Source organism: Ranitomeya variabilis, chromosome 5, assembly GCF_051348905.1.
Source record: "Ranitomeya variabilis isolate aRanVar5 chromosome 5, aRanVar5.hap1, whole genome shotgun sequence".
Lineage (NCBI taxonomy): Eukaryota > Metazoa > Chordata > Amphibia > Anura > Dendrobatidae > Ranitomeya > Ranitomeya variabilis.
The window spans coordinates 487238890-487264790 of NC_135236.1; positions in this window are offsets into that span (position 1 = coordinate 487238890).

Consider the following 25901-nt stretch of genomic DNA (forward strand, 5'->3'; position numbering starts at 1 on the left):
AATTCGCACCTTCCTACTCTGCGTCAGTGCCCCCTCCAGTCAGCGCTCACACAGGGTTAATGGCTGCGTTACACCGCGTTATGCCACGGTGTAACACAGTCCATTAACGCTGCTATTTACCCTGTGTGACCAACTTTTTTGCCTATGCAGCATCAATAGTAAAATGATCTAATGTTAAAAATAATTACAAAAAATAAAAAATCATATACTTACCTTCCGGCGCCCTTCACGCTCCTCGTGACACTCCGGTCCAAAGAATGCATTGCGGTCTCACGAGATGATGACGTAGCGGTCTCGCGAGATCGCTACGTCATCACCTCGCAACACCGCAATGCATTCTTGGGACCGGAACATCAAGAGGAGCATCGCTAAACGCCTGGCTTGGATCCGGGGGCTGCCAGAAGGTGAGTATATAACTATTTTTTATTTTAATTCTTTTTTTTAACATGGTGCCCACATTGCTATATACTATGTGGGCTGTGTTATATACTGCATGGGCTGTGTTATATACTGCGTGGGCTGTGTTATATACTACGTCTCTGTGCTATATACTATGTGGGCTGTGCTATATACTACATGGCTGTGCAATATATTACGTGGCTGGGCAATATACTACGTGGGCTGTGCTATATATTATGAGGGATGTGAAATATACGTGGCTGGGCAATATACTATGTGGCTGTGCTATATACTATGTGGGCTGTGTTATATACTACGTGGCTGTGTTATATACTATGTGGCTGTGCTATATACTACGTGGGCTGTGTTATACACTGCGTGGGCTGTGCTATATACTATGTGGCCTGTTCTATATACTATGTGGGCTGTGCTATAAACTATGTGGATGTGCAGTATACTACGTGGCTGTGCTATATATTACGTGGCTGTGCTATATACTGTGTGGCTGTGATATATACTATGTGGGCTGTGCTATATACTACGTGGCTGTGCAATATACGTGGCTGAGCAATATACTACGTGGCTGTGCTATATACTACGTGGCTGTGCTATATACTACGTGGCTGTGCTATATACTACGTGGCTGTGCTATATACTACGTGGGCTGTGTTATATACTGCGTGGGCTGTGCTATATGCTACGTGGGCTGTGCTATACACTGCGTGGGCTGTGCTATATACTACATGGCTGTGTTATATACTACATGGCTGTGTTATATACTACATGGCCTGTGCTATATACTATGTGGGCTGGGCTATATACTACGTGGCTGTGCTATATACTACGGGGATGTGCAATATACTATATAGCTGTGCTATATACTACGTGGCCTGTGTTATATACTACGTGGCCTGTGTTATATGCTATGTGGGCTGTTATATACTACATGGCTGTGTTATATGCTACGTGGGCTGTGCTATATGCTACGTGGGCTGTGCTATATGCTACGTGGGCTGTGTTATACACTATGTGGCCTGTGTTATATGCTATGTGGCTGTGCTATATGCTAAGTGGGCTGTGTTATATACTATGTGGGCTGTGTTATATGCTACATGGCTGTGCTATATTTCTCTGCTGTATCTGTGCATCATGAATCGTGGTATGTGTTAAAGAGGGGGGCCCACTGAGACTCTTTCGCCCAGGGCCCTCAAAACCCTGGAGCAGGTCCTGGCTTCACTGATTGGTCACGCCCGGCCGCGAACAATCAGCAACAGGTGCAGTCCGGCTGAGAATTGGCGCGGAATTTGAACCACGCTTCGCTAATTGGTAGCGCCCGGCCGGCCGAATCCTGTGTATAAATTGCATTATTCGGAAACTTCATAAATAAACTACATACATATTCTAGAATACCCAATGCCTTAGAATCGGGCCACCATCTAGTATATATATATATATATATATATATATATATATATATATATACTGTATATGTATATACACACACAGAGTACCGTTCAAAAGTTTAGGGTCACCCAGAGAATTTTGTTTTTTCCATGAAAACTCATACTTTTATTAATCAAATGAGTTGCCAAATGAATTGAAAATCTAGTCCAGACATTGACAAGGTTCGAAAACAGATTTTTATTTGAAATAATAATTTTCTCCTTCAAACTTTGCTTTCGTCAAAGAATGCTCCCTTTGCAGCAATTACAGCATTGCAGACCTTTGGCATTCTAGCAGTTAATTTGCTGAGGTAATCTGGAGAAATTTCACCCCATGCTTCCAGAAGCCCCTCCCACAAGTTGGTTTGGCTTGATGGGCACTTTTTCCGTACCATACGGTCAAGCTGCTCCCACAACATCTCAATGGGGTTGATATCTGGTGACTGTGCTGGCGCTCCATTACAAATAGAATACCAGCTGCCTGCTTCTTCCCTAAATAGTTCTTGCATAATTTAGAGGTGTGCTTTGGGTCATTGTCCTGTTGTAGGATGAATTTGGCTCCAATCAATCGCTGTCCACAGGGTATGGCATGGCTTTGCAAAATTGAGTGATAGCCTTCCTTATTCAAAATTCTTTTTACCTTGTACAAATGTCCCACTTTACCAGCACCATAGCAACTCCAGACCATCACATTACCTCCATCATGCTTGACAGATGGCGTCAGGCACTCTTCCAGCATCTTTTCAGTTGTTCTGTGTCTCACAAATGTTCTTCTGTGTGATCCAAACACCTCAAACTTGGATTCGTCTGTCCATAACACTTTTTTCCAATCTTCCTCTGTCCAATGTCTGTGTTCTTTTGCCCATATTAATTTATTCCTTTTATTAGCCAGTCTCAGATATGGATTTTTCATTGCCACTCTGCCCTGAAGGCCAGCATCCCTGAGTCGCCTCTTCACTCTAAACATTGACACTGGTGTTTTGCGTTTACTATTTAATGAAGCTGCCAGTTGAGGACCTGTGGGTCGTTGATTTCTCAAACTACAGACTCTAATGTACTTGTCTTGTTGCTCGGTTGCGCAGCGGGGCCTCCCACTTCTCTTTCTACTCTGGTTAGAGCCTGTTTGTGCTCTCCTCTGAAGGGAGTAGCACACACCGTTGTAGGAAATCTTCAGTTTCTTGGCAATTTCTTACATGGAATAGCCTTCATTTCTAAGAAGAAGAAAAGACTGTCGAGTTTCACATGAAAGTTCTTTTTTTCTGGCCATTTTGAGAGTTTAATGGAACCATCAAATGTAATGCTCCTGATTCTCAACTAGCTCAAAGGAAGGTCAGGTTTATAGGTTCTCTAATCAGCCAAACTGTTTTCAGTTGTGCTAACATACTTCCACAAGGGTTTTCCAAGGGTATTCTAACCATCCATTAGCCTTCTTAAACAGTTACCAAACACAAAGTACCATAAGAACACTGGAGTGATGGTTGTTGGAAATGGGCCTCTATACACCTATGAAGATATTGCATTACAAACCAAATGTTTGCAGCTAGAAGATTTTTCTGTATTTTCATGACTATGAAAATTGTACATTCACACTGAAGGCATCAAAACTATGAATTGACGCATGTGGAATTATATACTTAACAAAAACGTGTGAAACAACTGAAATTATGTCTTATATTCTACGTTCTTCAAAGTAGCCACCTTTTGCTTTGATGACTGCTTTGCACACTCTTGGCATTCTCTTCATGAGCTTCAAGAGGTAGTCACTGGGAATGGTCTTCCAACAATCTTGAAGGAGTTCGCAGAGATGCTTAGCACTTGTTGGCCCTTTTGCCTTCACTCTGCGGTCCAGCTCACCTCAAACCATCTCGATTGGGTTCAGGTCTGGTGACTGTGGAGGCCAAGTCATCTGGCATAGCACCCCATCACTCTCCTTCTTGGTCAAATAGCTGTTACACAGCCTGGAGGTGTGTTTGGGGTCATTGTCCTGTTGAAAAATAAATGATGGTCCAACTAAACGCAAACCGGATGGAATAGCATGCCGCTGTAAGATGCTGTGGGAGCCATGCTGGTTCAGTATGCCTTAAATTTTGAATAAATCCCCAACAGTGTCACCAGCAAAGCACCCCCACACCATCACACCTTCTCCTCCATCCTTCACGGTGGGAACCAGGCATGTAGAGTCTATCCGTTCACCTTTTCTGCGTCGCACAAAGACACGGTGGTTGGAACCAAAGATCTCAAATTTGGACTCATCAAACCAAAGCACAGATTTCCACTGGTCTAATGTCCATTCCTTGTGTTCTTTAGCCCAAACAAGTCTCTTCTGCTTGTTGCCTGTCCTTAGCAGTGGTTTCCTAGCAGCTATTTTACCATGAAGGCCTGCTGCACAAAGTCTCCTCTTAACAGTTGTTGTAGCGATGTGTCTGCTGCTAGAACTCTATGTGGCATTGACCTGGTCTCTAATCTGAGCTGCTGTTAACCTGCGATTTCTGAGGCTGGTGACTCGGATAAACTTATCCTCAGAAGCAGAGGTGACTCTTGGTCTTTCTTTCCTGGGGCGGTCCTCATGTGAGCCAGTTTCTTTGTAGCGCTTGATGGTTTTTGCCACTGCACTTGGGGACACTTTCAAAGTTTGCCCAATTTTTCGGACTGACTGATATTCGTTTCTTAAAGTAATGATGGCCACTCGTTTTTCTTTACTTAGCTGCTTTTTTCTTGCCATAATACAAATTCTAAAAGTCTATTCAGTAGGACTATCAGCTGTGTATCCACCAGACTTCTGCACAATGCAACTGATGGTCCCAACCCCATTTATAAGGCAAGAAATCCCACTTATTAAACCTGACAGGGCACACCTGTGAAGTGAAAACCATTCCCGGTGACTATCTCTTGGAGCTCATCAAGAGAATACCAAGAGTGTGCAAAGCAGTCATCAAAGCAAAAGGTGGCTACTTTGAAGAACCTAGAATATAAGACATAATTTCAGTTATTTCACACTTTTTTGTTAAGTATATAATTCCACATGTGTTAATTCATAGTTTTGATGCCTTCAGTGTGAATGTACAATTTTCATAGTCCCGAAAATACAGAAAAATCTTTAAATGAGAAGGTGGGTCCAAACTTTTGGTCTGTACTGTATATATATATATATATATATATATATATATATATAGTGTGTGTGCGTTTTGATGAATATTTCCTTTGAAAAAGATGTGTAAATGACATAAATGTCAATCCCTTCACTGGCTCCCATTTGCCCAGGGACTCCAGTACAAAACCCTAACCATGACATACAAAGCCATCCACAACCTGTCTCCCCCATACATCTGTGACCTTGTCTCCCAGTACTTACCTTCACGCAACCTCCGATCCTCACAAGATCTCCATCTCTACTCCCCTCTTGTCTCCTCTTCACACAATCGCATACAAGATTTCTTTCACGCATCACCCCTACTCTGGAACTCTCTACCACAACACATCAGACTCTCACCTACCATCGAAACCTTCAAAAAGAACCTGAAGACCTACCTCTTTCGACAAGCCTACAACTTGCAGTAACCACCGATCGACCAAACTGCTGCACGACCAGCTCTACCCTCATCTATTGAATCCTCACCCATCCCATCTAGATTGGGAGCCCTCGAGGGCAGGGTCCTCTCTCCTACTGTACCAGTCGTGACTTGTATTGTTTAAGATTATTGTACTTGTTTTTATTATGCATACCCCTCCTCACATGTAAAGCACCATGGAATAAATGGCGCTATAATAATAAATAATAATAATAATAGAGAATTGCTGTATGTAAAAGCTCATGTTAAAATCGCACTGCATTCAGATGTAAATCAGATGCTAGGTGTGAAGAATCGGATTGTACTCGCATGACACTCGCATTACACTCGTGCGACTCTCGGTAGGGAGACTTGGACCCATTTTTCATACATTTATTGTAACGGCCTAAGTGTTATTATTTTAATAGGAGGAAAAATGGGGATTCAGAAGGGGTTGTCAGAGTAGTGGAAAACCTCTTTGATTAGAGTCATTTTGCCTTTATGTCAAGAAAGAACTACAATTAGTGTTTTCAATGTCTACAAATAAGGCTCAACCAATAGATTGAATCAGCACTCTTATTTTTGCAATGTAGCAACTATTAAAAATATTGTCTGCTTTACAATACCCATTTTCAAATACTATTATTTTAGCTATACTTTAATTAATAGGTAGCAGTGCCTCATTACATAGTCAACCAATTGATTTTACTAGGAAGCTTGTAAAGCTTCATTTATCATGTGGTGGTGTTAAAGGTGAGATGAATGCTTATTGCCCTGTTCCACTGCAGAATACAACTGAGCATTAGGGTATTACTCTTAAAGGATATACTACTTACTTTTGGAGTTCCCTTCTAACAAAATGTGACAATTCACTTAGCTCTCTGTAATCTTGCTTGTAGTGGTCCCACTTTAATGCTTGGAAATCTATTCATGATGAAAACTAACAGAAAACGCAATTGTTCCAGTCATCTACTCGGTTGAGCGGTTATACTTTTAAAGCTTCCATCTTCTAAACTGGAAATTCTTCTTCCTCATTGTAACACTAACTACCAGGAAGTTCTCAAGTTATGACAAGAACAATGAGCAGAACTGAATTTTCAACCATTTCAATGGTCTTGTTATTAAAGATAATGGTCAAAACTTTCCTGATTCTCTATTTCCTAATTTTCTATTATTCTATTTAAGTATAGTTTTTCTATCAATGACCTTTTTCTTTAATAAAAACTTTTGTGTAATAGTAACTAAAGAATAGAAAGGGTGCCAATTCTCAATGTTTCTTGATTAATAGTTAAGCTCTTTGTCAAAGGATAATCATTAACCTTCAACCTCTTTAGAGCTGCCAATTTGGGGCTTTTAGAATGAAGGATTTTTTTATTGTCTCATATTAGCAGCCATAATAATATTATTTCTTTCCTCAGTGTAGCTGTATGAGGATTTTCTTCTTGTGGGATGAGTTGTACTTGTCAGTAGTACCATTTTGGGGTACATATGATGTATTACCTAATTTTTATTGACTCTATATGGAGATAAAAAATGTATAAAAGCTATTCTGCTGTTGTTTCTTTACATTTTAAATGTTATGCTTTCACAAGTTGTACGAATATAATATTAACTTTGTTCTGTACGCTAACTTCATTATGGTAATATCAAATTTATGTACAGTAGGTTTTTTTTTACATTTTATGACTATTTATTATAATCACCTTTTTTATCCTCTTTGGAAGGTGGAATGATCTGAGAATAAACATCAATTCTGTTTGCTTTTTAAAACCTATTCACTATTCTGTTTAATTGCCATGTTAACTTTATTCTACAGGTCGATACAATAATTTTGGTGATGAGCACTGAGGATCTGTGGGTTAGCTTCAGTTTCTGTTATTAGTTAAGACTGAGGAAGTGAAGAAGCAAGTACCCCCTCTGCTCAAGGTGATCATCACCTGGGGTGTGTGTGTATCAAGCAAGGGATATGCATCAAAGATGATGAGGTCATGCACAAGCATTTTAGTAGATTGAAGGTTGAGGAAAGGACGGATTCTGGAGATATTTTTGAGCTCCATACAGAATACAGCTCCATACAGTATAATGAGCCCCATTTACAGCTCCATACGGAATAATTAGCCCCATATAGTGCTCCATCTATATATATAATTGTCTAAGGGTTTTTCTGTCTGTCTGTCTGTCCTGGAAATCCCGCGTCTCTGATTGGTCGAGGCCGCCTGGGCCTCGACCAATCAGCGACAGGCACAGTATCGACGTAGATGTCATAATGGTTGCCATGGTGATGATGATGTCATAAAGGTTGCCTTGACCAATCAGCGACGGGCACAGTCTGCCGCGAATTCTGGAATCATCATTGTCCATATACTACGGGGACATGCATATTCTAGAATACCCGATGCGTTAGAATCGGGCCACAATCTAGTATAGAATAATGAGCCCCATATATATTGCGCCATACAGTATTTTGGGTACCACATAGTGCTCCACACAGTATAATGAGCACCAAATATTGCTCCATACAGAATAATGAGCCCCATATATTGCTCCATACAGAATAATAAGCCCCATATAATGCTCCATACAGTATTATGGGTACCACATAGTGCTCCATATAGTATAATGAGCCCTATGTATTGTTCCATACAGATTAATGAGCCCCATATTTTGCCCCATACAGAATAATGAGCCCCATATAATGCTCCATACAGAATAATGATCCCCATATACTGCTCCATGCAGTATAATGAGCCCCATATAATGCTCCAAACAGTATAAAGAGCCCAATATAATACTCCATACAGTATAATGAGCCCCATACCTTGCTCCATACAGAATGGGCCCCATATAATGCTCCATACAGAATAGGTCCCATGTAATGCTCCATACAGTATATGATGGGCTCCATATAATGCTCCAGTATATGGTGAGCCTCGTATATTGCTCTAAACTCCAAACAGAATGGGCCCCATATATTGCTCCATACAGTATTATGGGTACCACATAGTGCTCCATATAGTATAATGAGCACCATATATTGCTCCATGCAGTATTATGGGTACCACATTGTGTTCCATACAGTATAATGAGCCCCATATATTGCTCCATACAGTATTATGGGTACCACATAGTGCTTCATACAGTATAATGAGCCCCATATATTGCTCCTTACAGAATAATGAGCCCCATATAATGTTCCATACAGTATTATGGGTACCACATAGTGCTCCATACTGTATAATGAGCCCCATGTATTGCTCCATACAGATTAATGAGCAACATATAATGCTCCATACAGTGTAATGAGCCCCATAATGCTCCAGTATATGGTGGGCCCCGTATAATGCCCCAAACTCCAAACAGAATGGGCCCGATATAATGCTCCATATATAATGGGCCCCATATGTTGCTCCATATATAATGGGCCCCACATGATGCTCCATTATATAATGGGCCCCATATCATGCTCCATATATAATGGGACCCACATGATGCTCCATTATATGATGGGCCCCATAGGATGCTCTATATATAATGGGCCCTACATGATGCTCCATTATATGATGGGCCCCATATGATGCTTGATATATAATGGGCCCCATATGATGCTCCATATATAATGGGCCCCACATGATGCTCCATTATATAATGGGCCCCATATGATGCTCCAGGCCCCCAGCACCGGTAGGTGCTGGAGGCCTGGGCTGTGCGGCTGCTGAAGTATATACAGGTGCTGGGGGCATGGGCTGGGCAGCTGCTGAAGTATACTTCAGCAGCTGCCCAGCCCATGCCCCCAGCACCTGTATATACTTCAGCAGCCGCACAGCCCAGGCCTCCAGCACCTGTATATACTTCAGCAGCTGCCCAGGCCCCCAGCACCTGTATATACTTCAGCAGCTGCCTAGCCCTGGCCCCCAGCACCTGTATATACTTCAGCAGCCCAGGCCCCCAGCACCTGTATATACTTCAGCAGCCCAGGCCCCCAGCACCTGTATATACTTCAGCACTGCAGCCGCCCAGCTCAGGCGCCCAGCACCTGTCCTGTTTAGATACAGTATATATACATATACAGGACAGGTGCTGGGGAACTGGGCTGCTGAAATATATAATATACTTCAGCAGCCAGCCACACAGCCCAGGCCAGCCCCCAGCTCATGCAGACCATCAGAAAACAGCAACATCATTGCATCATTGCACTCACTCAGGCGCACGCGGGTAGGAGTGTAACACCCCAGGTAACCGGTTGTTACAGTGATGTTGCCTTCCTTTCGGGGAAGGAGATATCATGCTTGGAGGCAAGGAGGATTTCTTTTACCAGGTAAGGCATCCAAATTCAACACATTCCGAATCCAGGCCAGAAGGGGGAGCTCTGAACCCGGATTCAGGGGAGCTTCCCTAGCTTTAAGTATTCTGGTCTGGAGGAGGAGTCAGTCAGTTGGTCCAAGGAGACCAAGGAAGTCAGTCTGGAGCAGACAGTGAAGGGAGAGGATGAGAGAGTAGACAGCGGAGCCGTGCAGCCAGGACTGAGCTGCATCTCCAGGAATGATGTGAACCCGAGGGGTTGAAAGTGGTGGAGCTTCTTAGGAAAAGAGCACAGTGGAGAAGGGAAGGGGCTCAGAGGGGGAATTGTGACTGGGCACCCTTAGAGCCAAAGCACAGGAACCGGGCACCGGGAGCCCGAGGCTGTGTTGTACTCCAGGACACATAGCAGAACCGGAGGGCATAGGACTGTATGTTATTTGCCCACACCATGCCTGGAGGTGAAGCAGCACCTGAAGAGCCCGGGTCATGATAGAGACCCTATAAAACGGCTCAAGCTGCCCACCATACAGGTACCTGTCTCAGGACAGGAGAGAGAGGACTTTGCCAGCAAGCTACAGGCAGCAGAGACCTCACATGCTAACGTAAGTAGGAAGGCTTATGGACCTCACCTGGGAGAGGGATCCACTATTGCCTCCTGGCCGGCCGGACCATTCAGCCACCTGTTCCTGGTACCCTGGACTGTGGATTGCTACTGCCAGTAAACCAGGTAAAGACTTTACAACTCGGTGTCCTCCACTTATTTGCTGGCACACACCATCCTTGCTCATACACCTTGGCAGCCCTTGTGGAGCCCGCTTCACCTGTGGGAAGCATCACCATCTTGCTGCAACAACATCACCCCAGAGGACCTTTTTAAGCAGTGTCGGTCCCTCTGACTGAGAACCACAGGTGGCGTCACAAATAGACTTTATTTGAAAATACCCTTTAAAGACCTTTCCCCCTTAACTTAAGTGCCCAGGGCCACGGACCGGGCCGCAGCCACCGTGACATCCCCTTTAATTGCGACTGGACCCGGTACCGAGTACCCCACTGCCCCAGCGGGCTACTCAGGAGCTCCTCCGGAATCTGCCTGATACATTCAGTGCTGCAGCCAGGGGCGGGAGATCAGAGCAGAGCGCGCTCTCTCCTCCCACTGTTGTGAAATTGGATTTTGGGCTCCCCCGGTGGCCACTGGTGGAATTGAACTTGTGTGCATCATCCCCTCTGTTCACCTGTTCCCATCAGGATGTGGGAGTCGCTATTTAACCTTGCTCCTCTGTCACTTCCATGCCGGTCAACATTGTAATCAGAAGCCTTTCTGTGCATGTTCCTGCTACCAGACAACTTCCAGCTAAGTCGGACTTTTGTCCTTGTTTGTTTTTTGCATTTTGTTCCAGTTCACAGCTGCAGTTTCGTTTCTGTGTCTGGAAAGCTCTTGTGATCTGAAATTGCCACTCTGATGTTATGAGTTAATACTAGAGTCTTAAAGTAATTTCAGGATGGTGTATTGATAGGGTTTTCAGCTGACCATGAAAGTACCCTTTCTGTCTTCCTGCTATCTAGTAAGCGGACCTCGATTTTGCTAAACCTATTTTCATACTACGTTTGTCATTTTCATCTTAAATCACCGCCAATATATGTGGGGGCCTCTGTCTGCCTTTCGGGGAAATTTCTCTAGAGGTGAGCCAGGACTATATTTTCCTCTGCCAGGATTAGTTAGTCCTCCGGCCGGCGCTGGGCGTCTAGGGATAAAACGCAGGCTACGCTACCCGGCTACTGTTAGTTGTGCGGCAGGTTTAGTTCATGGTCAGTTTAAGTTTCCATCCTTCCAAGAGCTAGTTCCTATGTATGCTGGGCTATGTTCTCTTGCCATTGAGAACCATAACAGTTTGACCGGCGCACAAAGGGTTAAATTAATCGGCAGAGAAAGGAGAGAAAAAAGAAGTCTGCTGAAAATTTTTTTTTTTTTTTTTTTTTTTTTCCTTCAGTTCTGAGTGTGCTTTCAATTGAATCACTTGCAAGTCTGCCTATATTGCAGCCTTCCTCTCTCTCTCTCTCCTTCTAATCCTGGAATGGCTCTGTGTTCACCTGTTTAAAATGGATATTCAGAGTTTAGCTGCAGGTTTGAATAATCTCACCACGAAAGTTCAAAATTTACAAGATTTTGTTGTTCATGTTCCTATATCTGAACCTAGAATTCCTTTGCCTGAATTTTTCTCGGGGAATAGATCTTGCTTTCAAAATTTCAAAAATAATTGCAAGTTGTTTTTGTCCCTGAAATCTCGCTCTGCTGGAGATCCTGCTCAGCAGGTCAGGATTGTGATTTCCTTGCTCCGGGGCGACCCTCAAGATTGGGCTTTTGCATTGGCTCCAGGGGATCCTGCGTTGCTCAATGTGGATGCGTTTTTTCTGGCCTTGGGGTTGCTTTATGAGGAACCTCATTTAGAGCTTCAGGCGGAAAAAGCCTTGATGTCCCTATCTCAGGGGCAAGATGAAGTTGAAATATACTGCCAAAAATTCCGTAAATGGTCTGTGCTTACTCAGTGGAATGAGTGCGCCCTGGCGGCGAATTTCAGAGAGGGTCTCTCTGATGCCGTTAAGGATGTTATGGTGGGGTTCCCTGTGCCTGCGGGTCTGAATGAGTCCATGACAATGGCTATCCAGATCGATAGACGTCTGCGGGAGCGCAAACCTGTGCACCATTTGGCGGTGTCTACTGAGAAGACGCCAGAGAATATGCAATGTGATAGAATTCTGTCCAGAAGCGAACGGCAGAATTTTAGACGAAAAAATGGGTTGTGCTTTTATTGTGGTGATTCTACTCATGTTATATCAGCATGCTCTAAGCGTACTAAGAAGCTTGATAAGTCAGTTTCAATTGGCACTTTTCAGTCTAAGTTTATTCTATCTGTGACCCTGATTTGTTCTTTATCATCTATTACCGCGGATGCCTATGTCGACTCTGGCGCCGCTTTGAGTCTTATGGATTGGTCCTTTGCCAAACGCTGTGGGTATGATTTAGAGCCTCTTGAAACTCCTATACCTCTGAAGGGGATTGACTCCACCCCATTGGCTAGTAATAAACCACAATACTGGACACAAGTAACTATGCGAATTAATCCGGATCATCAGGAGATTATTCGCTTTCTTGTGCTGTATAATCTACATGATGTGTTGGTGCTTGGATTGCCATGGCTGCAATCTCATAACCCAGTCCTCGACTGGAACGCTATGTCTGTGTTAAGCTGGGGATGTAAGGGGATGCATGGGGACGTACCTTTGGTTTCCATTTCGTCATCTATTCCCTCTGAGATTCCTGAATTCTTGTCTGACTATCGTGACGTTTTTGAAGAACCTAAGCTTGGTTCATTACCTCCGCACCGGGAGTGCGATTGTGCCATAGATTTGATTCCGGGTAGTAAATACCCTAAGGGTCGTTTATTTAATCTGTCTGTGCCTGAACATGCTGCTATGCGAGAATATATAAAGGAGTCCTTGGAAAAGGGACATATTCGTCCTTCGTCATCTCCCTTAGGAGCCGGTTTTTTCTTTGTGTCTAAGAAAGATGGCTCTTTGAGGCCGTGTATTGATTATCGGCTTTTGAATAAAATCACGGTTAAATATCAATATCCGTTGCCACTGCTGACTGATTTGTTTGCTCGCATAAAGGGGGCCAAGTGGTTCTCTAAGATAGATCTCCGTGGGGCGTATAATTTGGTGCGAATTAAGCAGGGGGATGAGTGGAAAACCGCATTTAATACGCCCGAGGGCCACTTTGAGTATTTGGTGATGCCTTTTGGCCTTTCAAATGCCCCTTCAGTCTTTCAGTCCTTTATGCATGACATTTTCCGTGATTATTTGGATAAATTTATGATCGTGTATCTGGATGATATTCTGATTTTTTCGGATGACTGGGACTCTCATGTCCAGCAGGTCAGGAGGGTTTTTCAGGTGTTGCGGTCTAATTCCTTGTGTGTGAAGGGTTCTAAGTGCGTTTTTGGGGTTCAAAAGATTTCCTTCTTGGGATACATTTTTTCCCCCTCTTCCATCGAGATGGATCCTGTCAAGGTTCGGGCTATTTGTGATTGGACGCAACCCTCTTCTCTTAAGAGTCTTCAGAAATTTTTGGGCTTTGCTAACTTTTATCGTCGATTTATTGCTGGTTTTTCTGATGTTGTTAAACCATTGACTGATTTGACTAAGAAGGGTGCTGATGTTGCTGATTGGTCCCCTGCTGCTGTGGAGGCCTTTCGGGAGCTTAAGCGCCGCTTTTCTTCCGCCCCTGTGTTGCGTCAGCCTGATGTTGCTCTTCCTTTTCAGGTTGAGGTCGACGCTTCTGAAATCGGAGCTGGGGCGGTTTTGTCGCAAAGAAGTTCCGACTGCTCCGTGATGAAACCTTGTGCTTTTTTTTCTCGTAAATTTTCGCCCGCCGAGCGGAATTATGATATTGGGAATCGGGAGCTTTTGGCCATGAAGTGGGCTTTTGAGGAGTGGCGTCATTGGCTTGAGGGGGCTAGACATCAGGTGGTGGTATTGACCGACCACAAGAATTTGATTTATCTTGAGTCCGCCAGACGCCTGAATCCTAGACAGGCGCGCTGGTCGTTGTTTTTCTCTCGGTTTAATTTTGTGGTGTCATACCTACCGGGTTCTAAGAATGTTAAGGCGGATGCCCTTTCTAGGAGTTTTGAGCCTGACTCCCCTGGTAATTCTGAACCTACAGGTATCCTTAAGGATGGAGTGATATTGTCTGCCGTTTCTCCAGACCTGCGGCGGGCCTTGCAGGATTTTCAGGCGGATAGACCTGATCGTTGCCCACCTGGTAGACTGTTTGTTCCTGATGATTGGACCAGTAAAGTCATTTCTGAGGTTCATTCTTCTGCGTTGGCAGGTCATCCTGGAATCTTTGGTACCAGGGATTTGGTGGCAAGGTCCTTCTGGTGGCCTTCCCTGTCACGAGATGTACGAGGCTTTGTGCAGTCTTGTGACGTTTGTGCTCGGGCCAAGCCTTGTTGTTCTCGGGCTAGTGGATTGCTGTTGCCCTTGCCTATCCCGAAGAGGCCTTGGACGCACATCTCGATGGATTTTATTTCGGATCTTCCTGTTTCTCAGAAGATGTCTGTCATCTGGGTGGTGTGTGACCGTTTCTCTAAGATGGTCCATTTGGTTCCCCTGCCTAAGTTGCCTTCTTCTTCCGAGTTGGTTCCACTGTTTTTTCAAAATGTGGTTCGTTTGCATGGTATTCCGGAGAATATCGTTTCTGACAGAGGAACCCAATTCGTGTCTAGATTTTGGCGGGCATTCTGTGCTAGGATGGGCATAGATTTGTCTTTCTCGTCTGCTTTCCATCCTCAGACTAATGGCCAGACCGAGCGGACGAATCAGACTTTGGAGACATATTTGAGGTGTTTTGTGTCTGCAGATCAGGATGATTGGGTTGCTTTTTTGCCTTTAGCGGAGTTTGCCCTCAATAATCGGGCCAGCTCTGCCACCTTGGTGTCTCCTTTTTTCTGTAATTCGGGGTTTCATCCTCGATTTTCCTCCGGTCAGGTGGAATCTTCGGATTGTCCTGGAGTGGATGCTGTGGTGGAGAGGTTGCATCAGATTTGGGGGCAGGTGGTGGACAATTTGAAGTTGTCCCAGGAGAAGACTCAGCTTTTTGCCAACCGCCGGCGTCGGGTTGGTCCTCGGCTTTGTGTCGGGGACTTGGTGTGGTTGTCTTCTCGTTTTGTCCCTATGAGGGTTTCTTCTCCTAAGTTTAAGCCTCGGTTCATCGGCCCGTACAAGATATTGGAGATTCTTAACCCTGTGTCCTTCCGTTTGGACCTCCCTGCATCTTTTTCTATTCATAATGTTTTTCATCGGTCATTGTTGCGCAGGTATGAGGTACCGGTTGTGCCTTCCGTTGAGCCTCCTGCTCCGGTGTTGGTTGAGGGCGAGTTGGAGTACGTTGTGGAAAAGATCTTGGACTCCCGTGTTTCCAGACGGAAACTCCAGTATCTGGTCAAATGGAAGGGATACGGTCAGGAGGATAATTCTTGGGTGACTGCCTCTGATGTTCATGCCTCCGATCTGGTCCGTGCCTTTCATAGGGCTCATCCTGATCGCCCTGGTGGTTCTGGTGAGGGTTCGGTGCCCCCTCCTTGAGGGGGGGGTACTGTTGTGAAATTGGATTTTGGGCTCCCCCGGTGGCCACTGGTGGAATTGAACTTGTGTGCATCATCCCCTCTGTTCACCTGTTCCCATCAGGATGTGGGAGTCGCTATTTAACCTTGCTCCTCTGTCACTTCCATGCCGGTCAACATTGTAATCAGAAGCCTTTCTGTGCATGTTCCTGCTACCAGACAACTTCCAGCTAAGTCGGACTTTTGTCCTTGTTTGTTTTTTGCATTTTGTTCCAGTTCACAGCTGCAGTTTCGTTTCTGTGTCTGGAAAGCTCTTGTGATCTGAAATTGCCACTCTGATGTTATGAGTTAATACTAGAGTCTTAAAGTAATTTCAGGATGGTGTATTGATAGGGTTTTCAGCTGACCATGAAAGTACCCTTTCTGTCTTCCTGCTATCTAGTAAGCGGACCTCGATTTTGCTAAACCTATTTTCATACTACGTTTGTCATTTTCATCTTAAATCACCGCCAATATATGTGGGGGCCTCTGTCTGCCTTTCGGGGAAATTTCTCTAGAGGTGAGCCAGGACTATATTTTCCTCTGCCAGGATTAGTTAGTCCTCCGGCCGGCGCTGGGCGTCTAGGGATAAAACGCAGGCTACGCTACCCGGCTACTGTTAGTTGTGCGGCAGGTTTAGTTCATGGTCAGTTTAAGTTTCCATCCTTCCAAGAGCTAGTTCCTATGTATGCTGGGCTATGTTCTCTTGCCATTGAGAACCATAACATCCCACATAGAACGTCACACCGCATTCTTAACCCCTATGTGCCTGCCTGCACTGCTTATGCCAGCGCCCGCTGCCCGCACCTGTAAAACCGCCGTGACTGCAGATTTAAAGGGCCGGCAGTAGGAAAAAAAGGCCGGTGGCGGTGGCCGCATCAGGGGGCCAGATGATCAGGCACCGCCAGCCATCAACGGCCCACAGGATGCAAACACATCGCGGCCCAACGGGAAAATGCCCGGTTCGGCAGATTATCAATCTGGGCCTGGTGAGGGGAGATATGTGTCACAAAGATTGCTTTCTTCTGTGATCTGAAACCCATAAGTTTCTCTCCAGCATGCTATGTGCTGAAGGGGTTAATCAGCCATTACAAGGGTCTGTGTTTTTGTGATTAGGTGAGAGATGGGCGGGATGCATACTCACCATATCTGCACCTCAAGGACTGGGAAGTGGCTGGGAAGTTAAATGTAAAGCTGCTGGTTTTTTTTCTCTTGTGTTGTGTGTTTTGGAAAGGAAGGTCTCCAGATGGTGGCACGAGGTGGAGCTGAAGACTAGTGTGATATTCTCTTCGGGCAAATCCCGCAAATATGAGGACTGTGTGATATTTTATGTTTTTGTTTTGCCTTTATGCCAGAAATGCCATGTTTATTTTGTTAAACCCTGCCATGTTTATGCTGTGCTTTAATAAACCAGCAGGTGACTTACCCAAGAAGCGTTCCTGTGTCTACCTCTGCAAGCAGCCAAGTAAATCACCCCTTCACATGGCCCACAACTGGCACAGACACAGCAGCAGGGTAGAATCATTTTTAGGCAAACTACTTGCAAAGAGATGGCTGCAGAGTATACCTACTCAAATAAAAATATCCAGTAGAGCTTGAGCTATGTGCTCCACATCTATGGATGACAGGGCAACAACCTCCGGATATCAGGTGGCAAAGTTGACCAGGGTGAGGATGAACCTTTTTCCACTGTGAAGAGTCTTCTTGGATCAGTGGGCATATCGGATCTCCAGCGGGGTCAGTTGGCTGTAAACTCATCAGCTATTTGGGTTGCTTGCTCTGGAGTGTTGGGCTTCCAGTTGGCTACCCACTCTCGATTTTCTGGGGCCATTTTCTCCATAAGTTGCTCAAGCATGATCACATCCTGAAAGGCAGCAGTGGAGTGGGCAGCTTTACTGTCGAGCTAACGGTTGCAGTGTCACCGGAGTTGACTGACAAATTCTACATAGGAGACCCCCTGGCGAGACAATATCCAGAACTTGGTGCGACATCTCTCGGGGGTAATGGTAAAAAATGCCAGCGGTGTCCTTAATAGTTCCATGGTCCAGGCAGTTGAGGCCCAAGTGACCGGGCAGTATCCAGTCCAACTAGTCCACAGCTATTTAGCCCAATCAGCTATGGGCACCTGGTGCATCAGCATTAGAGTCTCAAGATCTTGCAGATGTTCATAGACTTTGATGTTGGACTCATTAAACACTTGCACATTTCTGTAGAGGAGCTGAGTTCCTTGGTGGGGGACTATCATGGGGGTAGGGTCCAGTGCTGGCTGTAGGGGTACTGGAACTCACAAAACTGATTCCATAACACAAGCTCTTTCCCCACTTGAGGCTCCAGATCCCAATGCAATCAACAACTAATGGATTCGAGCTGCGAGTGACTGGGTTGATTCCAGACTGGCACTGGGTCCTTGCTCTGGCAATTCCTCTCGGTCCACCTCAACAGAGTTTTCATCATCCTCCACAGCGTTATGGGCATCCCAATGAACTAATTCCTTGATCAAATCTGACCGAGTGTCGGTGGTCCGGTATTCAATCCGTCGAAGCCGGCACAACTCCTGTAGTTGTCGTTTCTTGTTGCGGCTATATATCCACTCTGACCCTCTTCTCAAGACCGAGTTGGTGAGGTTGGACATGTGGCATCCAAAACTGACTGTGTATGCCTCATCAATGGTCTGCTGGGTCTGTCTGTATGCCTCCCAGGTTGTGGAGTCCTGGACAGTGTCTACGAACACCAGTCCCAGCAGCTTCCCCTGTTCCACCGGGCTGAGTAGTATCCCACTTGCTGACACCAAGTGTGCAGACATGGAGGTCAGTGGGTGCTCTCATCCACTGACCCAGCTGTCTTTAGAAAGACTGCATGGACCAGGGCTCATACCACTGAATGCCTGCTCTCTCCCCGTGGGCAGAACACTACTCAGACAACAAATGGTGAGGGTAAAACAGTGTGGCAATAATTTATTGAACCACAATCACATAATAGCATACAGAACAGCCCCAGCAAATACCCAAGGTGGTGCAAATTACAGTCTCACCCTTACGCTGACTCACTAGGATAAGAGATGTTTCAAGGGCCGAGTACCCCCACCAGTGGCTCCCCGCTTTTGGTGAGCCCCCACAGAGAGGAGGTAACGACAAGCTTAGGAACTCACCGAGAGCAGTGAGGTATGTGGCCAGGTAACCCAATTGTCCCAACCTGCATTCTTTAAAACATCTCTGGGGTTTAAGTGATGGACAATGAAGCGGTCCTGTGTTCTTCGAGCCTGGGTCATAGTCCCCAAAGCAGATATCCTGTAGAAAAAGCACAAAAATTGAGCATGCTTTAAGTTGGTATACATGCAGCACATAAACGCATGTTCACATTGGCCATAAAGCATACAAAACCTACAAGAAGCAAAATCAGCAAAAACCCTGCTGTAACTAAATAAGTAAAAAGCAAAAGTGCATTTAAATAACACAGGGTTCTTAGTAATACTATTTTTGATCAAAAATAGAATAAAAGCCATCCCACCATCAACAAGGTGACCCTGATCAGGACAACCCTACGCTGTCTAATATTAAAAACCTTACCATGTGTCAGAGTTGACCTCAGTGTGTGAATAAGGGTACCGTCTCACAGTGGCACTTTTGTCGCTACGACGGTACGATCCATGACGTTCCAGCGATATCCATACGATATCGCTGTGTCTGACACGCAGCAGTGATCAGGGACCCTGCTGAGAATCGTACGTCGTAGCAGATCGTTTGGAACTTTCTTTCGTCGCTGGATCTCCCGCTGTCATCGTTGGATCGGTGTGTGTGACACCGATCCAACGATGCGTTCTCTTGTAACCAGGGTAAACATCGGGTTACTAAGCGCAGGGCCGCGCTTAGTAACCTGATGTTTACCCTGGTTACCATCGTAAAAGTAAAAAAAAAAAACCATACATACTCACATTCCGGTATCCGTCAGGTCCCTTGCAGTCTGCTTCCCGCTCTGACTGACTGCCGGCCGGAAAGTAAGAGCAGAGCACAGCGGTGACGTCACTGCTGTGCTCTGCTTTCACTTTACGGCGGCACTCAGTCAGAGCGGGAAGCAGACTGCAAGGGACCTGACGGACACCGGAATGTGAGTATGTACTTTTTTTTACTTTTACGATGGTAACCAGGGTAAACATCGGATTACTAAGCGCGGCCCTGCGTTTAGTAACCCGATGTTTACCCTGGTTACCCGGGGCCTTCGGCATCGTTGGTCGCTGGAGAGCGGTCTGTGTGACAGCTCTCCAGCGACCACACAACGGCTTTCCAACGATCACGGCCAGGTCGTATCGCTGGTCGTGATGGTTGGAAAGTTGCAGAGTGTGACAGTACCCTAAGGGCAGGCAAAAGGACCGGGTCCCGACCTGTGGATACCAGTCTGGGAAAGCTTTTCAATGTAATTTCCAGCTCAGGAGAGGAAGGCCACACCCCGGCTTGCACAGAATGCAAAAATACAAAGAAAAAAACACAAAAATTGAGCTTGGTTTAAGTTGATATACATGCAGCATATAAACGCATGTTCACATTTGCCATAAAGCATACTAAACCTACATGAGCTGGAAATTATTTTGCTTCTTGTAGGTCTTGTATGATATTCTGTAGAGTCACACGGACTAGATGAAAAAGTCTCTTTATATATAGTTGGTCTTCAACCAGCATCCAGAGGTCAGAGAGAGATGTGAATGAGGCCAACCTGCCTTGTTTGATCATGTAATCTATTTGCATAGTTTTTCCTCCTCTGTTTGGAAATGCAAACAAACTGCCTGGCATGGACAATGTATGTAATCAACATATCAGCATCATTGTTCAGTGGCCATGCATTACTGTTCTGCGAAGATAACAGAAAATAAACTGTAGGAGGTAATATTAGAGGTAAATATTCATCCTATGAGAGTCAATACTTCAGACAACAGTTTATGTTTCTGAACCTACACAATTTACATCTGCATGAAAAATAGGAGAACCCGGAGCATAAAGTAAGAATATAAACAACTTCTTTATTAATACAAATATTTAAAAACCACATATCAACAATACATTTGGTGCATATTTTCCAATAAATAACAGAGATAAGGGGGAAACCCACCCCTCTATGATCCCCATACTAAGTAGTAACCATATAAAAGAGATGGAGCCAGAGGCACTTCCATGTATTGTATCTTAGTAGTGTGGCAAGCTGGTCAATAGTAAATATCAGTCCTTGCAGCCAAAGCAAAAGTGTCACAAACCAGGTTACCAGCGCACAGGGGAGACAGAGGAGGAGGGTCCCGCCGGAAAAAAATTTACATCTGACATAATTAAGAAGAAATGCTGTGTCATCACAAACCTCTTCTTCCAGACAACCAGAACTCATCCTCGAGAATTCACCAAAATGAGGAAGAAAACCATAATTCCAAAAAAAGGCCAGGTTTCAATAGACTGGTTAACTTGACTGTTAAAGGCAAATTCAGCAAGAGGCAAGAATGAGGACCAGAAACATCTTAGAATTTGCTCGAACAACTGATTTGTGCTCTCTGTCTGACTGTTGGTTTCAGGATGGGTAGCAGAAGAAAAGACAAGTTAATCCCCAATCTCTTACAAAACGCTCTCCATACGTTAGAGACAAACTGCACCTCCCTATTGGATACAATGTTTAAAGGAATGCCATGCAATCTCACCACATGATTAATAAATAACCTGGAAAATGTCTCAGCATTAGGTAACCCTGATGACAGAACAAAGTGAGTTTGTTTACTGAATCGGTCAACCACCATCCAAATAATGGTTTTCCCACTAGACAAAGGCAAATTAGTGATGAAATCCATGGACAAATGAGTCCACGGTCTTTCTGGAATATTCAATGGAGCCATTTCCCTGGCCAGCTGGTTATGACAAACTTTAGGGAGTGGCAAACCTCACAAGCAGATACAAAACCTTTAATGTCGTTAAGCACAGATGGCCACCAAAAAATTCTACATATAGCTTTTTGCATATCAGTGAACCCGAGGTGACCACTCTAGATAGAATCATGCAACAGACATAATCTTAGATACACGGGCACAAATAATTTAGATCCAGGAGTAGCAGAAGGAGCCAATGACTGGACTTGGTGAATCTCAGACTCCAACTCCGAAGACACCATAGAAATGATTATCCCCTGAGGAAGAATGGAGGAAGTATTTTCTGAAGGAGAAACTAAATCAAGGCTGCGTGACAAAGCATTAGCCCAAACATTCTTAGACTCCGGCCTGAACGTGATGGAAAAATTGAATCTAGAAAAAATAAGGACCACCTGGCCTATCTAGGTATTAATAAAAATTTAGCTTATATTAAATCTGTTAAGCGTTTATCAGTCACACTCGTGACCTGATGAGTAGCTCCCTCCAAAAAGTGCCTACATTCCTCAAAAGCTAACTTGACATCAAGCAACTCACGATTTCCAACATCATAATTTCTCTCAGCAGATGAAAATTTCCTAGAAAAAAATGCACATGAAGTAGTTATGAGCGAATATACTCGTTACTCGAGATTTCCCGAGCATGCTCGGGTGACCTCTGATTATTTTTTAGTGCTCGGAGATTTAGTTTTCATCGCCGCAGCTGAATGATTTACATCTGTTAGCCAGCATAAGTACATGTGGGGGTTGCCTGGTTGCTAGGGAATCCCTACATGCAATCAAGCTGGCTAACAGATTTTAATCATTCAGCTGCGGTGATGAAAACTAAATCTCAGAGCACTAAAAAATACTCGGAGGTCACCCGAGCATGCACGGGAAATCTCAAGTAATGAGTGTATTCACTCATCACTAACATGGAGGCAAGTTCGTCAGGGTTCTAGGACCTTGAGACAAAACAGCCACAACCTCTAAGGCACCCACCTCTACAATAAACGGTTTCTGAAGATCAGGTTAAATCAAAACTGGTGCAGACATGAAGCACTGTTTTAGTTTATTAAAGGCCCCAACATCATCCGATGAACAAACCTTAAGATCTGCCCCCTTACATGTGAGATCGGTAAGAGGTTTAGCAATCTGTGATAAACTCCTAATAAATTTTCTATAATAATTGGCGAATCCTAAAAAATGCTGTAGTGCTTTAAGGTCGCGAGGTTGAACCCAATCAATTATAGCTTTTACCTTCCCAGGATCCATCTTAAACCCTTTAGCAGATACAATGAACCCTTTCTTGAACAAAGAAAGTACACTTTTCTAATTTGGCAAAGAATTTTCCCTGAGTCTTTGTAAAACATAACGAACATGCTCACAGTGTGAACTCAGATCAGATGAAAAAAATTAGAATGTCAACAAGGTATACGACAATAAATCTTCCAATGATATCAGAAAAAATGTCATTCATAAAGTTCTGAAAGACAACAGGAGCATTGGTTAAACCAAAAGGCACGACCAGGTTCTCGAATAAACCCTCAGATGTTAAAAACGCTGTCTTCCACTTATCACCCTCCCGAATCCATATCAGATTATAAGCCCCTCTAAGATCAAGTTTAGAAAACCATTTGGCCCCAGTAATCTTATTATATACTGTAGGTCAGGGATGAGTGGAAGTGGCTAAGTATTTAACAGTAATTTTGTTTAGTTCACGGAAATCACAAAGAAGAATCCAGCAGCTACCGGCGAAGATGACCCTTCCGTAAACTTTAATTTACATATTCTTTCATAGCGGTCCGTTATTGTCCTGACAAATTGTACAGGCGAGCTTTAGACAATTTGGCATTAGGAATAAGATCAATAGTACAATTGTAAGGACGATGTGGAGGTAGTATCTCTGCCTCTTTTTCCGAGAACACATCTCCGAAGTCTTTTAGGTATTTAGGCAGACCCTCCAGATTATCAGAGCAAATTTGCACAGAATGAAGACACTTTTTATTGCAGTTGATGTCCCACTTAACAGTATCCTTTTGCCACCAATCAATAACAGGATTATGATGATGCAGTCATGGAAACCCCAACACCAACCCAGCAGGTAATTATCCAAGACATAACAGGAGATGGATTCAGAGTGGAGTGTGCTCCCTCTTAAGGTACCGTTACACTAAACGACTTACCAATGATCACGACCAGCGATACGACCTGGCCGTGATCGTTGGTAAGTCGTTGTGTGGTCGCTGGGGAGCTGTCACACAGACAGCTCTCTCCACGACCAACGATCAGGGGAACGACTTCGGCATCGTTGAAACTGTCTTCAATGATGCCGAAGTCCCCCTGCAGCACCCGGGTAACCAGGGTAAACATCGGGTTACTAAGTGCAGGGCCGCGCTTAGTAACCCGATATTTACCCTGGTTACCATTGTAAAAGTTAAAAAAAAACACTACATACTCACCTTCTGATGTCTGTCACGTCCCCCGGCGTCCACAGGGTTACGCGCTGCTGCCGAGAACTTCCTGCACTGAATGTGTCAGCGCCGGCAGTAAAGCAGAGCACAGCGGTGACGTCACCGATGTGCTCTGCTTTACGGCCGGCCGGCGCTGACACATTCAGTGCAGGGAAGCCGCCGGCGGGGGACGTGACAGACATCAGAAGGTGAGTATGTAGTGTTTTTTTTTAACTTTTACAATGGTAACCAGGGTAAATATCGGGTTACTAAGCGCGGCCCTGCTCTTAGTAACCCGATAATTACCCTGGTTACAAGTGAACACATCGCTGGATCGGTGTCACACACACCGATCCAGCGATGACAGCGGGTGATCAGCGACGAAATAAAGTTCTGGACTTCTAGCTCCGACCAACGATATCACAGCGGGATCCAGATCGCTGCTGCGTGTCAAACACAACGAGATCGCTATCCAGGACACTGCAACGTCACGGATCGTCGTCGTTCTCGCTGCAAAGTCGCTTAGTGTGAAGGTACCTTTAGTGTGAATTTCACCGTTACCAGCTGGACAAAGTTCTGGAGTAATTGTGTTTTGTCAATAGCAACAATATGAATAGGTCTTTCCAATCTAACTGTCTCTAATCCTAATTTAAGAAAAAGTCCAGAATCAATAAAGTTTGCAGCAGACCCACAGATAATGAAAGCAAGTGCAGATAACCACAGGTTCTGAAAACATAGTTCCTCGTTCAACAGTATTTTATCTGAGAAGTTAACTGGTACCTGGAAACCTGAGTGACCTCCTTGAATATCACTCAAACTTAGGCATTTCCTGACGGCTCGTTTCTTGAGTGCAAATCGAGCTGTCCTCGAGATAATGTCCAGCGTCACCACAGTAGAAGCGGAGTCCCAGATCACATCGATGACTCCTCTCTGCTGTTCCAACCTCCATTGGGAGCGTCTCAGGTAAGGAAACTTACTTGGGAAGAATGACCGAAACCCTTTGTGGCTCATCACTTCTCTCCCAAATTCTATGGTCCATATGAATGGCTTCAGCCATGGTCTCCCCCAAAGAACAGGGTGGAGAATGCAAAGCTAGAGCATCATTAAGAGCATCTGTAAGGCCACAGCAAAACTGACACCTGAGAGAAGCATTGTTCCACAAAAACTGATGATTGGCGGAACTCTGAACTATAATCCTTAGCGGTCTGGCCCCCTTTTGTAAGATTCACGAACTTAGCCTCTGCGACCTGGACCCTATCAGGTTCATCATAAATCATCCCTAAAGCGTCAAGAAAAGGCGTCAACAGAAGAGCCTTCTGGTGCTAGTGGGGACAAAGAGAATGCCCAAGTCTGAGGACCCCGACGCAATAGGGACATAATTATACCCACCCGCTGGGACTCATCCCCAGAAGATGGGTCATTGAGTAAAAAATTATTGACAGCTCTCCCTTACTACCCTAAATTGATCCCTCTGCCCTGAAAATCTGTCAGGAAGTGCCACAACTGGTTCAGGGGCAGTCAACTGTATATCAGTAGGTCCAGGAGACCTAACTACTGTCGAAAGCGGAGAGCTTTGGGAACCACTCAGTGTACTAAACTGACCCTGCAGCTGAGACTGTGATGATTCTATGCTCTGGTGATCTCTGCCCAGATCCTTAACCATCTGGGTCAGATTAGTTACCTGATCACAGAGTGCACAAACTAGATCCATTGCTCAGGAAACAAAAA